Source organism: Bos grunniens, chromosome X, assembly GCF_055505025.1.
Source record: "Bos grunniens cultivar Pamir isolate PY7600 chromosome X, Bosgru_T2T1.0, whole genome shotgun sequence".
In the NCBI taxonomy this organism is placed as follows: Eukaryota; Metazoa; Chordata; class Mammalia; order Artiodactyla; family Bovidae; genus Bos; species Bos grunniens.
In genome coordinates, this window is record NC_141194.1 from 22,799,136 (window position 1) to 22,819,701 (window position 20,566).

At 40.1% G+C, this 20,566-nt stretch overlaps 1 long non-coding RNA gene across 6 annotated transcripts in view; it reads right to left on the bottom strand.

Moving 5' to 3' along the window:
• LOC147339943 (uncharacterized) overlaps positions 1–20,566 on the bottom strand; it is a 97,989-nt gene that overhangs the window by 30,067 nt on the left and 47,356 nt on the right. For 2 of the 6 annotated variants that reach the window (XR_015158526.1, XR_015158531.1), the window contains exon 7: positions 13,171–13,381. The exons of the other annotated variants lie outside the window; for them this stretch is intronic. This is a non-coding gene — a long non-coding RNA (uncharacterized LOC147339943). Of the gene's footprint in view, positions 1–13,170; positions 13,382–20,566 lie in introns of those variants that run through there. 6 annotated transcript variants of the gene reach the window in all.

Genomic DNA, 20,566 nt, shown 5'->3' on the forward strand with positions numbered 1-20,566 from the left:
AAATAACTTGCATGTTTGATACTATATTTCACTCTAGATAGATATTTTCCATAATTACTTTAAAAATTACCCTGTTTCCTCTGCTGTATTGTAATTAAAAATGTACGTGTAGTTATGCTACATTCAAATTAAAACTATTCGATTATTAATTTATAGATAAAATGGGACAGAATTAAATGAACATATAGTTGAAAAGAGAATGGAGAAAAAATAAAATAATTCAGAGGACAAAACCACAGCAGTAAAAACAAAACTCACTAGGAGTTGTGAATAGCAGTGTTGGCAAAGGAGGAATTTCCCTCTAGGTTCTCCTGGTTGGTCTAAGAGTTAAATTGACATGAGACAGATTAACAGGAGAAAATCAAACACAAGTTTAATAGCATGTATATATGTGAGAGACCCAGGAGAACTAACTTGCCAAATTGGCCAAAACCCTCACCTTGAACATGATCTTTAGCTAAAGACAAAAGAGGATGTTGCAGGTTGTGGTTTGGGACTTCAGAGGGGAGGAAGGTAATTGACATGGAGATGGAAAGGCAAGTGTTTAGTAAACCAGTGTTTGCTGGGCCAAGCAGAGACCATGGAACACAGAGTGGACTCTGATCCCAGGCTCACCCTAGAGTTTCCCCCACCACATCTTGCACGTATTATTTGCAGAGATCTCTGATGATAGCTCTTTTCTGGGAACAGATCCACAATCCAAACGATTTTAGGCAGTTTGGAGGAAGGTCAAAGTCTCTTCCTTAGTCTTTTGTCCCTTGATTGTTTTCGGCTAAAAATAATCTGCATGTTAAAGAGACATTTTGCGATGGCAACTATTGCTTCCCTACAAGTAGCAAGGAAGAGAATAGATCCATGAAAAGTGCAAAAATGAAAACACGGAGGCATGAGCTGAAACAGGTGTTTTTAAATAAATGACAATAAATATTCACTCTGTTATTGATGGAAGATTAATCAATCAGTCTACGAAAGAGGGAAATTTTGTTCAAGCCAAAGTTGAGGATTATAACCCAGGAAGAGCATCCCAGAAAGCTCTGAGAACTGTGCCACTCATTAGAAGTCAAGGCACAGTTATACTGTATACATTTTTTTTGAGACAGAGGGCTCTACATTAAATGATGTATTATTGACAATTTACACAATGTAGATCTAAGTGTCATTGTGGCCATTACAAGATCAAGAAGGAATATTATCTTTTAAGGAATTGTCTTCTTAATGCTAGGAGAATGTTGCTCTTTATGGTCACATAGATATTTCTGCCTATTGTGGAGGTTCAGTTAACCCATAATGCAGGTACACAACGCATAACGGTGAAGAGTTGTTTAGTTGCTAAGTTGTGTCCCACTCTTGAGACCCCATGGACTGTAGCCTGCCAAGCTCCTCTGTCCATGGGATTTCCCATGTGAGAATACTGGAGTGGGTTGCCATTTATTTCTCCAGGGAGTCCTCCCAACCCAGAGACTGAACCCATGTCTCCTGTATTGGCAGGTGGATTCCTTACCACAGAGCCACCAGGGAAGCCCAACAATGGTGAGAGAGGAGGCCAAAGGGCAGAGAAATTTTTTTATGTTTAAATTTTTTCTTGTTTTTCCATAAAAAAATGAATTTTATTTCACACTACAAATTCCCAGTGCCCTTCAAGGGGGAAAAAAATAATAGAAGAACTGGAGCAAAGGTAAATACATAGCATGGAACAACCTAAATGCCCATCAATGGATGATAGGATAAGCAAAATGTGAGAGATATATATTATTTAGCCATAAAAATGAAGGACATCTTGCCATTTGTGACAATGTGGATGAAACTTACAGGCATTATGCTAAGTGAAGTAAGCCATACAGGGGAAGACAAATAGTATAGGATGGCACTTGTAGGTAGACTCTAAAAAATAAACCCAAACTGACAGATTCAGAGAACAGGTTGGTGGTTGCCAGAGGTAGGGGTTAGGGGGTAGGGAAAATGAGTGAAGGTGGTCAAAAGGTACAAGCTTCCTGTTATAAAATAAGTCATGGGTATGTGATAGTATACAGAAAAGTGACTATAGTTAATAATGCTGTGCTTAATGGCTCAGTCATGTCTGACTCTTTGTGACCCCCATGGACTGTAGCCCACCAGGCTCCTCTGTCCATGGGGATTCTTCAAGCAAGAATACCGGAGTGGGTTGCCATGCTCTCCTCCAGGGGGTCTTCCCAACCCAGGGATCAAACCCAGGTCTCCTGCATTACAAGCAGATTCTTAACCTTTTGAGCCACCAGTGAAGCCCAGAGTTAATAATACTGTATTCTATATTTGAAAGTTGCAAAGAGAGTACATTTTAAAAATCCTTAGCAAAAAAATAAATAAATAAAAATACTTAGCACAAGAAAAGAAAAATCATGTAATGATGGATGTTAACTGTACTTATTGTGATAGTCATTTCACCATATATACAAATATTGAATCATTATGTTATGGAATTAAAACTAATGTTATATATCACTTTTTAAAACAGATACAATCTGATATAGCCAATTAAATATTTGAAATAAAGATGGAAGGAATTCCCTGGTGGTCTGGTGGTTAGGACTCCACACTTTCACTGTCAAGGGCCTGGGTTCAATCCTTGGTCAGGCTGATCCCACAGGCTGTTTGGCATGGCCAAAAAAGAAAAAAACAATAATAACATTTATAAACAACCAGGTCCTACTGTATAGCACAGGGAACTATATCCAATCTCCTGGGATAAACCATAATAGACAAGAATATTTTAAAAAGAAAATATAGATGTGTTAAAAAAGAAAAGAAAGAAAGATGGAGGGAAATACTCCATGCACCAATCCAAAGAAAATGACTTAGAAAAAAATGCAACTTTTCTTTTTTTTACAAAGTAATGATACCTTGCTAGAATGTACACATTGAATCTAGAAGAAAATGGGAAAAACTTTATACCTAACCCATTTGACAATGATTAGCACTCAATTAAGACTTTCTACCATTCTGTAATGATACTAGGATCGCATGAAACAACATTATGTAGGTTAAGTTTGCTAAAGTCACAAAACCTGTGACAGAGCCAGAAGTCAAACCAAAGATTCTACGTGCTTTCCTCTTACCAACTCTACCTTAGTATCCTCCTTTTCAGGCTATATAATAATGTAGGAAAATATCTCTACAAGTATATATTCAGGTCGATATGTATATAAAAGCAACATATATGTACATGTGTGCGTGCTCATGCTCAGTCATTTCAATCATGTCCAGCTCTTTGCAAACCCATGGACTGTAGCCCGCCAGGCTCCTCTGTCCATGGGATTTTTCAGGCAAGAATACTGGAGTGGGTTGCCATTTCCTACTCCAGGGGCCCTACCCGACCTAGGGATTGAACCCACATCTCTTGCGTCTTCTGCATTGGCAGGCAGATTCTTTACCACTGTGCTACCTGAGTAAGCCCAAAAAACAAATGAACATTCTTAAATAGTCAATTTTGCTCTGAATATCAGAAATCTTAGATTTTGTCCTGATTTGACACTAACTCAAATTGGGCAAGTTACTAAAAAGTCCAAATAAAAAGCTTCATATTTGACAATCATTAACTGAGAATCTGTTAACCACTCCTCTGTCAACAATATTATGCCTTAGATATTGGTTTAATTATGCACAGAATGAAGTGTGCATCCTGGCTGATACATGAAATGCCTTCTAAGTGATAATATACTCTGAATAGTAATGCTGAAAACTGAATCATCTGAAACTGTGAACTGGCATAAGATTACTTTCTAATGTCCACTTTCTTAGTAATAAAATGTTGGCCACTGCTGTGAAAAAATGGAGAAACAAACATTTTAAAAGCTTAGTAATATTGAGAAGAGACTGTGAAGAAGAAATAATGTCATACTTTGCTGATTGGAGAGTAAAGTTTCTGAAACTGCTTTGGAGAGCAATTACTAGAATATTTTAAAATAACAAAGTGCTTATTTTATGAGTGTTTACACTAGAGATTTGCCCCATAGGAGGTGAGTACAAAAATGTTTTATTCATTTATTTGCATTGATATTTGTAGTAATTACAAGTGTGATAAAAGCTAAATGTCTTATCAAGTGGCTATTGGCAAAAACCACAGCATACCAAGAAATATTCTTCAATAATTATATAAGTTTGTGATTAACATAGGTGTATGGATTTGTCAATATAACCAAGGTAGATTGTTAAGTAATAAAAAAACAAATGCAAAATGGTACACATAAGTTATATTTTAAAACACCATGTGATTTATGGTAAAGACAAAACTCAATCCATGGCAGAGATCTGGCTGATTTATAGCTATCTGAGGGAGGGACGGGGCTTTGTAGTGATGTTCAAGGAAGATTTTATCTATAATGCTGACTTTTGTTTTTTGGCTGCACCACAAGACATGTGGGATCTCAGTTCCCTGACTAGGGATCAAACTCGTGTTCCCTCTATTGGAAGCACCGAGCCTTAACCACTGGACCCCCAAGGAAGCCCCTAATGCTGTTTTTAGTGCATATGTATTTATAATTATTGGAATTTGATTAAATTTAACTAAAATAATGGGGATTTTTTTTTCCCATTTATATAGTGCTGTGATCTGAATGCTTGTGTTTCTCCTGATTTTGTGTTGCAATCCTAATACCCAATGAACTGCTGTTAGGAGGTGGGGTCTTTAGAAGGTGATGAGGTCATAAGGGCTCTGAATGAGATTGAGGTCCTCATAAAAGAGAGCCAAGCGAGGTACCTTGCCCCTTCTATGTCATGAGGACATAACAGGAAGTCTGTAATCTAGAAAAGGGCCCTCACCCAACTGTGCTGGCACCCAGATCTCAGACTTCATAGCCTTTGTCAGCCAGCTAGTGCATGCTCAGTCAGGTCCAACTCTATGCAATCCCATGGACTGTAGGCCACCAGGCTCCTCTGTCCATGGAATTTTCCAAGCAAGAATATTGGAGTGGGTTGCCATTCCCTACTCCAGGGGGTCCTCCCGACCCAGGGATCAAACCTGAGTATCTTGCGTCTCCTGCACTGGCAGGTGGATTCTTTACCAACTATGCCAAATTCATAGCCTCTAGAATGGTGAAAAATAAATTTACTGTTTATAAGCCACCCAGTCTGTGGTATTTCTTAATAGCAGCCTGAATGGACTAAGATATATAGCCACTGAATTTCATATAACACAATTCTAAGTATACTTTAAATATAATATGATGGCCTGTATTAAGAAAGGTATGAAGCTTATATTGAGGATCATGCAACAATACACAAACAAAAGGAAGAGATAAACTCTTTTTTTGAAATTTAAGTTTTAAATTATTTATATGATTTCACTTATTCTCAAATTAAAATTAATTTCCTATTCTGGTTTGGAGTGATGAAAATTAACATCTCAATTAGAGATGGGATTTCCTTCAAGAAATAAACAGGTGAAATACTAAAGTATATTCAGTAAAAGAAGAATGAATGGTGGCTTATTCTGCCATATTTCAAAACAAAAAAGTAAGTACTTGAACATAACGAAATAAAAACTCTAGATATATGCCTGAATTAATAGGGACGTGGACCATTTTAAAAATGGACTTTTAAATGAATTGGGAGGGATCATTTTAAAATGGTTATAAAGGAAGTAAATACACATTTGAGAAAAAAATAAGTTTAGGACAGCATCTTACACCTTACAAAAAAGTGCACTTCAGTGTATACCTTAAACTTTTAAAAATAAAACATAAAAACCTTAAAGAAAGACTAGAACTTAATGTAAGTGAATATTTATCTACTCCTTGGGTTAAGAGTATGTTTCTAAAATTTTAAAATAGATATAAAAACATAAAGGGAAAATTAATAAATTTGTCTAGTTAATGAAAACAGCTTCATATTCAAAAATATATGTAAAAGATGAGTGAGCTCCAGAAATATATCTAGCATATTTGGTAGTCAAAGAATGAAATCTTTAATATATGTAAAGAATTTTCAAAGAGGAAATGCACAAGAAAATGCCATATTTTAAAAAATAGATAAACGATAGTTCAGAGGAACACTCTTAGACCCTGAAAATCTGGCAGCAGAATTATTACGCATGTATACCTGGTAACAGACCAACCTTGATGCTTCTCTTTGCTGATGATATACTCCTCTGAGTAACATTTAAGAAAAAAGAATGCATTAATTTTTTGTTTGCATTCATTTGAACAGAAGTGTATTGAGCATTGGTTAATTGCTTCTGGTATGGTGATGTAAGCTTCTAGTATAGAAGAGCAGTAGTAGAGAAGTTATTCAGCTGTTTTCTTAAAAAGAACATATCAGTATGAAACGTGTCCCTGGCAGATGTGTATCTTACTAGGAAACACAGGGGCCAAGGAAATTCAACCAACATGCTCGCCATTTAACCTTAACCCTGCTCTAGTAGTCATCTCACTTCTATAAGTTTCACTTTCTTAGCTGAGTAACTGCTGAACTTAAAAAAGGTGTCTTGTTTCCTCTGGCCAGTGTGCAAACCATCTGAAATTCTGTAATTCAAGGCATGGTTTTTTTTTTTTTAGCCTGGGTGCTGCAGTATTATATTTAGATTTTAGAGGGGAGTGTCCAGAGCTGAAGAAGGAAACAGGAAGCTTTGTGTGGGCAAGGGAGAAAGTTGTTTTTCACTTGCTCAGTCGTGTCCCACTCTTTGTGACCCCATGGACTGCAGCACACCAGGCTTCCCTGTTCTTCACCATCTCCCAGAGTTTGCACGAACTCATGTCCATTGAGTCGATGATGTTATCCAATCATCTTATCCTCTGTTGCCCCTTCTCCTCCTGCCTTCCATCTTTCCCAGCATCAGGGTCTTTTCTAATGAGTCAGCTCTTCACATCAGGTGGCCAAAGTATTGGAGTTTGAGCTTCAGCATCAGTCCTTCCAATGAATATTCAAGGTTGATTTCCATTAGGATGGACTGGTTTGATCTCCTTGCAGTCCAAGGGACTCTCAATAGTCTTCTGGAGCACCACAATTTGAAGGCATCTGTTCTTCGGCACTCAACCTTTTTTATGTCCAGCTCTCACATCTGTACATGACTGTTGGAAAAGCCATAGCTTTGACTATACGAACCTTTGTTGGCAAAGTAATGTCTGCTTTTTAATACGTTGTCTAGGTTGGTCATAGCTTTTCTTCCAAGGAGTAAGCATCTTTTAATTTCATGGCTGCAGTCACGACCCACAGTGATTTTGGAGCCCAAGAAAATAAAGTCTGTCACTGTTTCTATTGTTTCTCTATTTGCCATGAAGTGATGGGACTGGATGCCATGATCTTCATTTTTGAACACTGAGTTTTAAGCCAGCTTTTTCACTCTCCTCTTTCACCAACAAGAGGCTCTTCAGTTCCTCTTTGCTTTCTGCTATTAGGGTGGTGTCATCTGCATATCTGAGGCTTTTGATATTTCTCCCAATAATCTTGATTCCAGTTTGTGCTTCATTCAGCCTGGCATTTCCTATGATGTACTCTGCATTTAAGTTAAATAAGCAGGGTGACAATGTACAGCATAGATGCACTCCTTTCCCAATTTGGAAAGTAGGGCTCCAAACTCAAGATGATTAGGTTGATAAAGGAAGTTTACTTGGTAAGGACATTGTGTCAGTACATTTGTCTTCCCCTATGTATAACTGGTTAGGCCTTGTGGACAATGTATGGACAACTTGAGGCAAAGTCAAGGGGGTCCAGGATGCAGTTTCTAGATTCCTCCTACACTGCTGTTAGCCAAAGCTGTGTGGATGATACAACAGCTGCCAAACGTTAGCAAGCACAGAATCACCTGGAGGGTTTGTTAGAACACGGAGGCCAGGAATTTGCATTTATACCAAGTTTTCAAGGGTAATTAATGTTGCTGGTACTAAAACTACCAAAGGGATCTAGAATCCCCCAAAAGGGATTTGAAACTGCCAAGGTTCAGATTACATCTCAGATACACCTAACGGCTACATGTTATCACTGTGTGAGCATGCTAAGTCGCTTCAGCTGTGTCCCACTCTTTGTGACCCTATGGACTGCACTGTGGCCCACAGGCTCCTCTGTCCATGGGATTCTCCAGGCAAGACTACTGGAGTGGGTTGCCATAACCTCCTCCAGGGGATCTTCCCAACCCAGGGATCAAACCCACATCTCTTATATCTGCTTCACTGGCAGGCAGGTTCTTTACCACTAATGCCACCTGGGAAGCCCTTCTTACCAGTTGGATAATGCTAGACTGATAGTCAATACATTTTGTGAGGGAGAAACAAAACTGTTCTGTACCCAGTTCTTCTGGCTGGTCTAGAATTAAATTGATATTAGACAGATTAATAGAAGAAAATCAAACAAAATTTAATAACATGGATACATGGGAGAGACCCAGGAGAACTGAGTAACTCACCAAATTAGCCAAAACCCACACCTTAAACATCATCTTCAGTTAACAACAAAAGAGGATGTTTCAGGTAGTGGATTGGGACTTCAAAGGGGAGGAAGGCAATTGACATGGAGGTGGAAAAGCAAGTGTTTTATACACAAATGTTTGCTGGGATGGAGAGACCATGGGACACAGAGTAGACTCTTATCTCTAGGTGCTGCCTAAAATCTCCCCCACCACACCTTTCCCATATTCTTTGCAGATATCTCTGGTGATAGTTCTGTTTCAGGAATATGCTCTCTATCTAAATTGTTTTAGGAGATTGGAGGAATGTAGAAAGAAAGACTTCCTCGGAGAAGGCAATGGTACCCCACTCCAGTACTCTTGCCTGGAAAATCCTATGGATGGAGGAGCCTGGTAGGCTGCAGTCCATGAGGTCGCTAAGAGTCGGACACGACTGAGCGACTTCACTTTGACTTTTCACTTTCATGCATTGGAGAAGGAAATGGCAACCCACTCCAGTATACTTGCCTGGAGAATCCCAGGGACGGGGGAGCCTGGTGGGCTGCTGTCTATGGGGTCGCACAGAGTCAGACACAACTAAAGCGACTTAGCAGCAGCAGCAGCAGCAGAAAGAAAGACTTCCTAAGACTTTTGATTCTTCAAAATTGAATAATCCTCATGACAGAGAGACACATTTTGGGGTGGCATTTTTTCCCCCTACACTTTCTAGGCAGATAAGTGTTGAGGCTTTGAAACCCAGCAAGACCTTGTGGGGCTCCTGGGCATGGAAGCCTTTCTTTCCCGTTTTCTTGCTTGTATGAAACAGACTCCAGCCTGTATGACCTACCCTGAGTTCCAAAGGGTGGATTCAAGCTGTTGTTAATCAAGGGAGGAGCAGCCATGAAACCACCCAAGGGAAGATTAAAGGGACTAGAGAAACTCATCAGGGTTACCTGAGACCAGATTAAAGGAGTACAAGCCCTGCACACACCTGAATCTTCTGAAACTCCATCCTTAAACTATTGCTATAAAACTTCTCATCACATCCTCCTGGATTGGAACTCATACTTATTGAGGGCAGGAGCCAGCTGTGGCCCCCTTTACCTGGCAAAGCAATAAAGCTATTCCTTTCTACTTCCTTTCTACCAACATGCTACTGAAGATCAGTGGAGAAATAACTTCAGAAAGAATGAAGAGATGGAGCCAAAGCAAAAACAACACCCATTTGTGGATGTGACTGGTGATGGAGGCAAGGTCTGATGCTGTAAAGAGCAATATTGTATAGGAACCTGGAATGTTAGGTCCATGAATCAAGGCAATTTGGAAGTGGTCAAACAGGAGATGCCAAGAGTGAACGTTGACATTTTAGGAATTAGTGAACTAAAATGGACTGGAATAGGTGAATGTAACTCAGATGACCATTATATCCACTACTGTGGGCGAGAATCCCTTAGAAGAAATGGAGTCACCATCATAGTCAACAAAAGTGTCTGAAATGTGATACTTGGATGCAATCTCAAAAACGACAGAATGATCTGTTTGTTTTCAAAGCAAACCATTCAATATCACAGTAATCCAAGTCTATGCCCCAACCAGTAATGGTGAAGAAGCTGAAGCTGAATGGTTCTATGAAGACCAACAAGACCTTCTAGTACTAACACCCAAAAAGATGTCCTTTTCGTTATAGGGAACTAGACTGCAAAAGTAGGAAGTCAAGAAACACCTGGAGTAACAGGCAAATTTGGCTTTGGAATATAGAATGAAGCAGTGCAAAGGCTACTAGAGTTTTGCCAAGAGAATGCACCAAGAGAATGCAAACATCCTCTTCAAACAACACAAGAGAAGACTCTACACGTGGGCATCACCAGATGGTCAATACCGAAATCAGACTGATTATATTCTTTGCAGCCAAAGGTGAAAAACCTCTATACCATCAGCAAAAAGAAGACTGGGAGCTGACTGTGGCTCACACCATGAACTCCTTATTGCCAAATTCAGACGTAAATTGAAGTAAGTAGGGAAAAACACTAGGCCATTCAGGTATGACCTAAATAAAATCCCTGACAATTATACAGTGGAAGTGAGAAATAGATTTAAGGGAGTAGATCTGATAGACAGAGTGCCTGATGAACTATGGACAGAGGTTCATGACATTGTACAGGAGACAGGGATAAAGAACATCCCCAGAAAAAGAAATGCAAAAAAGCAAAATGGCTCTCTGAGGAGCCCTTACCAATAGCTGGGAAAAGAAGAGAAGCGAAAGGCAAAGGAGAAAAGGAAAGATATACCCATTTGAATGCAGAATTCCAAAGAATAGCAAGGAGAGATAAGAAAGCCTTCCTCAGTGATCAGTGCAAAGAAATAGAGGGAAACAAGAGATCTCTTCAAGAAAATTAGAGATACCAAGGGAACATTTACATGCAAAGATGGACTCAATAAAGGATGGAAATTGTATGGACCTAACAGAAGCAGAAGATACTAAGAAGAGGTGGCAAGAATACACAGAAGAACTGTACAAAAAAGATCTTCACGACCCAGATGATCACGATGGTGTGATCACACACCTAGAGCCCGACATCCTGGAGTGTGAAGTCAAGTGGGCCTTAGGAAGCATCACTATGAACAAAGCTAGTGGAGGTGAAAGAATTCCAGTTGAGCTATTTCAAATCCTAAAAGATGATGCTGTGAAAGTGCTGTACTCAATAAGCCAGCAAATTTGGAAAGCTCAGCAGCAGCCACAGGACTGGAAAAGGTCAGTTTTCATTCCAGTCCCTAAGAAAGGCAATGTCAAAGAATGTTCAAACTACCACACAATTGCACTCATCTCACGGAAATGGCAACCCACTCCAGTGTTCTTGCCTGGAGAATCCCAGGGACGGCGGGGCCTGGTGGGCTGGCATCTATGGGGTGGCACAGAGTCGGACACGACTGAAGCGACTTAGCAGCAGCAGCAGCAGCAGCACACGCTAGTAAAGTAATGCTCAAAATTCTCCAAGCCAGGCTTCAACAATACGTGAACCATGATTTTCCAGATGTTCAAGCTGGTTTTAGAAAAGGCAGAGGAACCGGAGGTCAAATTGCCAACATCCGCTGGATCATCAAAAAAGCAAAAGATTTCCCCCAAAACATCTATTTCTGCTTTATTGACTGTGCCAAAGCCTTTTGTGGATCACAATAAACTGTGGGGAATTCTGAAAGAGATCAGAATACAAGCCCACCTGACCTGCCTCTTGAGAAATCTGTATTTAGGTCAGGAAGCAACAGTTAGAACTGGACATGGAACAACAGACTGGTTCCAAATAGGGAAAGGAGTATGTCAAGGCTGTATATTTCCACCCTGCTTATTTAACTTTTATGCAGAGTACATCATGAGAAATGCTGTGCTGGAGGAAGCACAAGCTGGAATCAAGACTGTTGGGAGAAAAATCACTAACCTCAGATATGCAGATGACACCACCCTTATGCCAGAAAGTGAAGAAGAACTAAAGGGCCTCTTGATGAAAGTGAAAGAGGAGAGTGAATAAGTTGGCTTAAAGCTCAACATTCAGAAAACTAAGATCATGGCATCTGGTCCCATCACTTCATGGCAAACAGATAGGGAAACAGTGGCAGACTTTATTTTTGGGTGCTCAAAAATCACCGCAGATAGTAACTGCGGCCATGAATTTAAAAGACGCTTACTTCTCAGCAGGAAAGTTATGACCAATCTAGACAGCATATTAAAAAGAAGAGACGTTACTTTGCCAACAAAGGTCTGTCTAGTCATGGCTATGGTTTTTTCCAGTAGTCATGTATGGATGTGAGAGTTGGACTATCAAGAAAGCTGAGCACCGAAGAATTGATGCTTTTGAACTGTGGTGTTGGAGAAGACTCTTGAGCGTCCCTTGGTCTGCAAGGAGATCCAACCAGTCCTTCCTAAAGGAAATCAGTCCTGAATGTTCACTAGAAGGACTGATGTTGAAGCTGAAACGCTAACACTTTGGCCATCTGATGCAAAGAGCTGACTCATTTGAAAAGACCCTGATGCTGGGAAAGATTCAAGGTGGAGAAGGGGATGACAGAGGATGAGATGGTTGGATGGCATCACTGACTGAGTTTGTGTAGATTTCAGGAGTTGGTGATGGACAGGGAGGACTGGCGCACTGAAGTCCATGGGGTTGTAAAGAGTCGGATATGACTGAGCGACTGAACGGAACTTTCTACCTCACCCAAAACCTGTCTCCAAGATTCGATTCGGCACCAGTGCACAGAGGCTGTGTTTTGACATCAGTTTCAGGGACAAAGAGGAGAGCCTAGAGCTGAGATATGTTTTTACTCTTACTGACTCCATTTCCTTCAAACAAACAACCAAACAAACAACTAGTTGGAAGTGAGGAGGAAAACCTCAGCAAAGCAAAAAACAAGTTTATCACTTTAACTATGAGCAATTTTATTTTAATTTGGAGATCACTTTTTGATTTTCCTGCTTTTCTGTTTTCAATAGTTTTGATTCTGCAGCTAATGGGAGCAATTCATCTGTTTTAGGAACAAATAAATGGCAGTTAGAGGGCTGGAATTCAGCCATAATTGTCTTTTGAAGTTCAGGTGTCTTCAAAATAGAAAATTAAAATGCTATCTTAGGCAAGAGTATAAAAAATGTACTTGTATACATTTGCAAAATATATGTAAGTTTGTATATACATTTATAAAAATGTACTTATATAACCTTGGGACAAGTACATTAAAAACTTTTTCTTTGAAATCTCTCTTTGTTACTGAGTCCCAGTCCAAACTTGCTCTGCTCACCACACGACAGGCCAATGAATCTGAGTGACGAGGTGTTGAGGCAAGGAAAACAACTTTATTCGGAATGCAGCTGACCAAGAAGATGGCAGTCTGGTATCTCAAAATATCCATCTTCTCCAGGTCTGGATGCCAAGTTCTTTTGTAGAGTCACAGGAAAAGCAATGAGAAGCTAAAGTTAAAAGGGAGAATAGAGAGGGAGAGGCAGTGTGGAAGTAAAATGAAAGGATCTTCATTCTTGGAAAACATCTGCAAAAGACAGGGTGTATTAATCTCTTCTGTTCACAGGTGGATAGGGACCTATGAGCTGAAGTAAGGCACTTTAGTTTACAGTCAAGCAGAGGGGCAGGGTCCTGTGATGCAAGCTATTAAGTATGATTATAACAACAAAAGCAAAAAGGAAAGGCAAGCCAAAGGGACAGTTTCCAACATGGAGTCAGAATTGGCTTCCTTCTTGCAACATTTCTGTTCTGAGATCTTGGGATAGGGTTAAATTCATTAGCCAAATAATACTGGGTTACCAAGTTCATATGGAAGAGTCAAAAAGCTTTATTTCTGACATAATTTTTAGGTAAAGAAGACCTGTTTAGTTAGAGCCAACAAATGTCGGAAGAGGGGTGTAGTGATGTCAAGTATGTAGTCAACATACTTGACTTCACTGAAGCTGGTGAAAGGGAGCAGAATAGCACCCACAAATTTGTCTCTTTGGCATAAGGATTATTTTGCACTGATTTGTTTTAAGCACCTCCAGACAGGAAAAGCTCTGAAAATGATAGTAGGAGTAACCCTTTTGTAAGAGACATTTACATCAATTAAGGAAATCTCCATTTGTAAAGGTATCTGTCTTACTGCTCCAGGAAGAGAAGGATGACTCTAAATCCCTAGAAACTCTTATCAATGGAGAAAAGGATAACTTAAATCTGCATAACAACCACATCCCTATTTGCTGGGCTTTGCCTGAAAACTGTGCATAACTGGCCAACATCTTTCTTTTGCTTTTAACTGTAGATAGTATTTAAAGTGGCAGCTTGGGTCGTATCTGGGAGTTATTGTGTCCCTGGGTCTCTTCCATGTGTACAGGAGGTATACATGTTATTAAACTTGTTTGTTTTCTCCCATTAATCCTTTTTTTTTTTTTTATTACAGCAGGGGCCTCAGCCAGGAGCCTAGAAGAGTAGAAGGAAAATTATGTTTCCTCCCTGACACTGGGAACCTTGGGATTGTTTTGTCTTTCCCTTGGGATATTTCAAAGTCTCAACTTGAGGAAATGGCTTCTGAACTGAAAAAGAATACAATGTCAGAGTTTCTCTACCTCTATGCTTTCTTATTGTAAAGGTAATGGAAATGCTGTAGAGGATAAAGGGGAGCTGGGGTAAATCTAAAAATAATAAATGGACAGTACTCAGTAGCGGGTGCTTCCCAGATGGCTCAGCAGTAAAGAATCCACTTGCCATTGCAGGAAATGCTGGAGACATGGGTTCGACCCTGGGTGAGTAAGATGCCCTGGAGGAGAAATGGCAACCTACTCCAGTATTCTTGCCTGGAAAATTCCACGGACAGAGGAGCTTGGCAGGCTACAGTTCATGAGGTTGCAAAGAGTCAGACATGACTGAGCATGGACACACACACAAGTAGAGGGTAAATCTATTGTATTGGAGAGCATAAGGAGGAACCACAAAGAAAGAAGGCAGTGGTTTAAGAAGCCACTGGAGCATGAAGAGAAGGTCAAATTTGCGGCCAGGTCATTCTCCCTCACCCGTGTGAATGGCTAGCTGTCACTGGGGAGGCTGGAATTCCTTTTTCTCTTTAGATGAATAGCGGTTGACTAATGATGAAAGAATTGACTGGATAGGTGTGCTTTGAAGCCAGTTCCAGGATGTTAGGTGCAAGAGTCAACAACAAAAGAAAATGAAAACTACTGGAATTGCAAGCAATAGAATAGATTAAACACATGCTTTTCTATGATAATGTATAATAGGGTACCTCAAAGTGAGTAGATGAAGGTCAGGAATTAGATTTAATCAACTCACCTGTTAGAACAAGGCAAAAAGGTAGAAATGACAGAGAAGGGGGATGCTCATGTGAATTGATGACCTCTTGAGAAAAATGTAATTTTTCTGATCCAGCAAAGTGATTACAATATATTCAAAAGGCACAGGAGAAGAAGACCTAATGGATAACCACGGAGGGTTAAAAATTAACTGTGGTGACCCAAGGACAAAAAAGCAGGTAAAACCAAGGAGGGTCTTGGAATGCAGGAATGGAAAAACCAGGCCTTTATCATCCTTCCCTCCCCTATGTTGTAACTATTAACGAATTTCAGGTCCTCCTGAGCAGTATAACCTGTCTCCCCTCCTACTCCAAGGGAGAAGGTATTTGCCTTACTCTTCCCTCCCCCTAGTATATGCACCTCATCCAATCAGCAAATGACCACAAGACCCCTATCGCACTTCTTGTACCCTGGGTATAAAAGTGGACTAAGGACCCCTGTTCAATGTCGATTCTCCTTTGAGCTGGCCCACTGTTCTAACAGCGTCTCCCACTCTAATAAACTTTATTCTTCTCTCAATCTGCCTCATGTCTGGAAATTCTTTTGAGTGTGTTTGAGTGTCTCCTGTGGAGGTACGGGTCAGCAGTGGCCTGCCACAGGGTCAGGGTCTCTGGGTGCAGCAGACCTGGGTATGGCGTAAGCCCTCTTAGAGGAGGTCATCATTACCCCACTATCGAGCCACCAGAACTTACACAGCACTGGGGAAACAGACTCCTGGAGGGCACAAACAAAATCTTATGCACACCAGGATCCAGAAGACCCAGGAGACCTGCACCCAGACCATGACATTAACCAACTAGTGGTCTTTCTTGTCAAAAAACAATTGCATTGGACAAGTTAAACAGGCAAGGAAGATCTTACCCAATGCCATGGAAACTGGGTCAAGACTAGCACAATAGGGGAGACAGATTGAATTCAAGTGCCCTGAAACAAAAGGCAGGAGATTTTTAAGTGCTGGAGTGAGCTACTAGTTTAGTACTGGAGGACATTAGGGAGAGGTTGTTCAACATGATTACTCCACCTATGAAGTTAGGTTCTTACCTTCCCAACAGAGATTATTTCAAAGAGATGACTCCCATGTCCTTGAGAAAGATATTGTGAGTTGGAAAAGGGGAAAGAAGAGATATCTCTAAAGGAGAAGAGAAAGAATTTATAATTGCAAATTTTCTAAAGTTAATGCTCTAAGAACAGAAAAATCAGGGGCCTATAGGTATGAAGAAGCCTGTCTAAAGTTAGTTAAGCTGAGGGGAAAATTAAGGCAATATTGGTCACTCTAAAAAGAATTCAGCACATATTCTTTACAGAGTTGTAATACTCTACAAATAAGATTCATTCCAATGATTTATAATATGTAACATATAAAGACAGTATACTACAAAAAGGTAACATAATGATTCAAATGCTAACTTCTAATTTTAACACAAAAAAGATTATAAAAATAGAAAGTGAAAGCATAACAACTAAACTTAAAACTACTGCCCAAAACAACTCAAACCGTTCATAGACAATTTATTCTAGGATGGCAAAAGTAGTTTTGAAAAGAGAAAATTGTGAAGTAATATAAAACTGAATAATAAAGGAAAAGAAATAACTGTGGAGACACATAGCAGTAAAAATAAAAAGATAACACTACCAATACTCATATATTTGTCAAGCTATATTATTTATGAAAAAATATATGCAAAATGAAAAAACTATTTGAAGAAAGCAATTGAATAGACTAATAAATATGATATAATTTTTTTTGCCACACCACACCCACAATATGTGGGATCCTAGTTCCCTGACCAGGGATTGAACCTGTGCCCCCTGAAGTGGAAGTTCAGAGTTCTAGTCACTGGACTGCAAGGGAAGTACCTAAATATTGTACAATTTTTAAACTTTTGGTTGAAATATATAGTATAATACATAGGTGTACAAAAACCTTAAATGGATAGTCAATTTTTACAAAGGAAGAACCACATAGATCAAGAAATACATGTTATCAGCATCCCAGATGCCTCCATCATGGCCCTTCCCACTGAAAAACACCCATCTTCTGAAGAAATTACTCTCCTGACTGATCACTATAGAGTACTTCTGACTATTTTTGACTTAATATAGAAAATAAACCATATTTTATATTTATACATATGGCTTTTTCATACTGTTCATGGGGTTCTCAAGGCAAGAATACTGAAGTGGTTTGCCATTCCCTTCTCCCGTGGACCACGTTTTGTCAGAAGCCTCCACGATGACCCATCAGTCTTGGATATCCTTACACGGCATGGCTCATAGTTTCATTGAGTTAGACAAGGCTGTGGTCCATGTGATCAGTTTGATTAATTTTCTGTGTTTGTAGTTTTCATTCTGTCTGCCCTCTGATGGCCAAGAGGCATATGGAAGCTTCCTGATGGGAGAGATTGACTAAGGGGGAAACTGGGTCTTGTTCTGATAGGCAGGGCCATGCTCAGTCAATTTTTAATCCAATTCTCTGATAGGGCTGTGTTCCCTCCCTGTTGTTTGACCCGAGGCCAAACTATGGTGGAGGTAATGAAGATAATGGCAACTTCAAAACACCACCATCAACCAAAGCCTCCGCCAGAGACTCCTGGGTATTTGTGGGCAAGTCTGGGTCAGTCTCTTGTGATATCACTGCTCCTTTCTCCTGGGTCCTGGTATGCATAAGATTCTGTTTATGCCCTCCAAGAGTCTGTTTCTTCAGTCCTGTGTAATTTCTGGTGGCTCTATAGTGGGGTTAATGGTGACCTCCTCTAAGAGGGCTTATGCCATACCCAAGTCTGCTGCACCCAGAGCCTGTGACCCTGTGGCAGGCCACTGCTGACCCGTACCTCTGCAGGAGACAAACACTCAAAGGCAGATCGGGCTCAGTCTCTGGGGGGCACACAATGTTTTATTTGAGCCATCCGAGTGTCTCTGGCAGGTATTGGGTTTGATTCTAACATGATTTTGCCCCTCCTGCCATCTTGTTGGGGCTTCGTCTTTGCTCTTGGATGTGGGGTATCTTTTTTTGGTGGGATCAAACATTCTCCTGTCCATGGTTGTTCAGCAGCTAGTAATAATTTTGGAGTTCTTGCAGGAGAAGATGAGCGTACGTCCTTCTACTCCACCATCTTTCGTCTGGTAGCTGTAAGTGTCCAGGAGTCTCCAGCGGAGGTGTGGGTCAGCAGTATCACTATGAAAAAAGCTAGTGGAAGTGATGGAATTACAGTTGAGCTATTTCAAGACCTAAAAGATGATGTCAAGGCTGTATATTGTCACTGTGCTTATTTAACTTATATGCAAAGAACATTATGTGAAATGCCAGGCTGGGTGAAGCACAAGCTGGAGTCAAGATTGCTGGGAGAAATATCAGTAACCTCAGATATGCAGATGACATCAACCTCATGGCAGAAAGCGAAGAAGAACTTAAGAGCCTTTTGATGAAAGTGAAAGAGGAAAGAGAAAAAAATGGCTTAAAACTCAACATTCAGAAAATGAAGATCATGACATCTGGTCCCATCACTTCATGGCAAATAGATGGGGAAACAATAGAAACAGTGAGAGACTTTATATTTTTGGGCTCCAAAATCACTGCAGATATTGACTGCAGCCATGAAATTAAAAGATACTTGCTCCTTGGAAGGAAAGCTATGACCAACCCAGACAGCATATTAAAAAGCAGAGACATTACTTTGCCAGCAAAGGTCTGTCTAGTCAAAGCTCTGGTTTTTCCAGTGGTCATGTATGGATGTGAGAGTTGGACTATAAAGTAAGCTGAGTGCCAATGAATTGATTCTTTTGAACTGTGGTGTTGGAGAAGACTCTTGGGAGTCCCTTGGACAACAAGAAGATCCAACCAATCCATTCTAAAGGAAATGAGTCCTGAATAGTCATCGGAAGGACTGATGGTGAAGTTGAAACTCCAATATTTTGGCCACCTGATGTGAAGAACTGACTCATTGGAAAAGACCCTGATGCTGGGAAAGATTGAGGGCAGGAGGAGAAGGGGATGACAGAGGATGAGATGGTTGGATGGCATCACTGATTGGACAGACATGAATTTGAGTAAGCGCCAGGAGCTGGTGATGGACAGGGAAACCTGGCATGCTGTAGTCCATGGGGTTGCAAAGTGTCGGACATGAATGAGTGACTGAACTGAACTGAACATGGCTTTTCCCATTCAATATTATATTTTTGGCATTCATTCAAGTTACAGAAGCAGTCCACTGGAGAGGAGAATAGCAAACCACTTCAGTATCCTTGCCTTGAGAACCCCATGAACAGTATGAGAAGACAAAAATATATGATACCAGGAGATAAGCCCCCCAGGTCAGTAGGTGTCTAATATGCTATTGGGGAAGAGCCCAGAAATAGCTCCAGAAAGAACGAAGAGACTGGGCCAAAGTCAAAACAATGCTCAGTTGTGGATGTGTCTGGTGGTAAAAGTAAAGTCCGATGCTGTAAAGAACAGTACTACATAGGAACCTTGAATGTTAGGTCTATGAATCAATGGAAATTGGTCAAGCGGGAGATGGCAAGAGTGATCATCAATATTTTAGAAATCAGACAACTAACATGGATGGGAATGGCCAAATTTAATTGAGATTACCATTGTATTTGTGAGCAAAAATCTATTAGAAGAAATCAAGTAGCCTCATAGTCAAAAAAAAAAGTATGAACTGCAGTACTTGGGTGCAGTGTTAACAAGGACAGAATATCTTGGTTCATTTCCAAGGTGAAATATTCAGCATTAGAGTAATCCAAGTCTATGCTCCAACCACTGATGCCAAAGAAGCTAAAGTCCAATGGTGCTATGAAGATGTACTTCACCTTCTAGAACTAACATTCCCCCCAAATATCTTTTTCATTATAGGGGACTAGAATGGAAAAGTAGGAAGTAAAGGAATAACTTGCAGCTGAAGATGGAGAAGCTCTACACAGTCTGCAAAAACAAGACCTGCTGGAGCTTACTCTGGCTCAGATCATAAGCTCCTTACTACAAAATACAGACTTAAATTGAAGAAAGTAGAGAAAATCACTAGGCCATTCAGATATGACCTAAATCAAGTTCCTTAGGATTATACAGTGTAGGTGAGGAATAGTTTCAAGGGATATGATCTGGTAGAAAGACTGCCTGAAACACTAAAGATGGAGGTTCAGAACAAGGTACAGGAGGTGGTAACCAAAACCACCCACAAGAAAAAGAAATGAAAAAGGATAAATGGTTGTCTGAGGAGGCCTTACAAATACCTGAGATAGAAGGGAAGCAAAAGGCAAAGAAAAAAATGAAAGATATACCAATCTGAATCCAGATTTCCAAAGAACAGCAAGGAGAAATAAAAAAGCATTCTTCAGTGAACAATGCAAAGAAATAGAGGGAAAAAATAGAATGGTAAAGACGA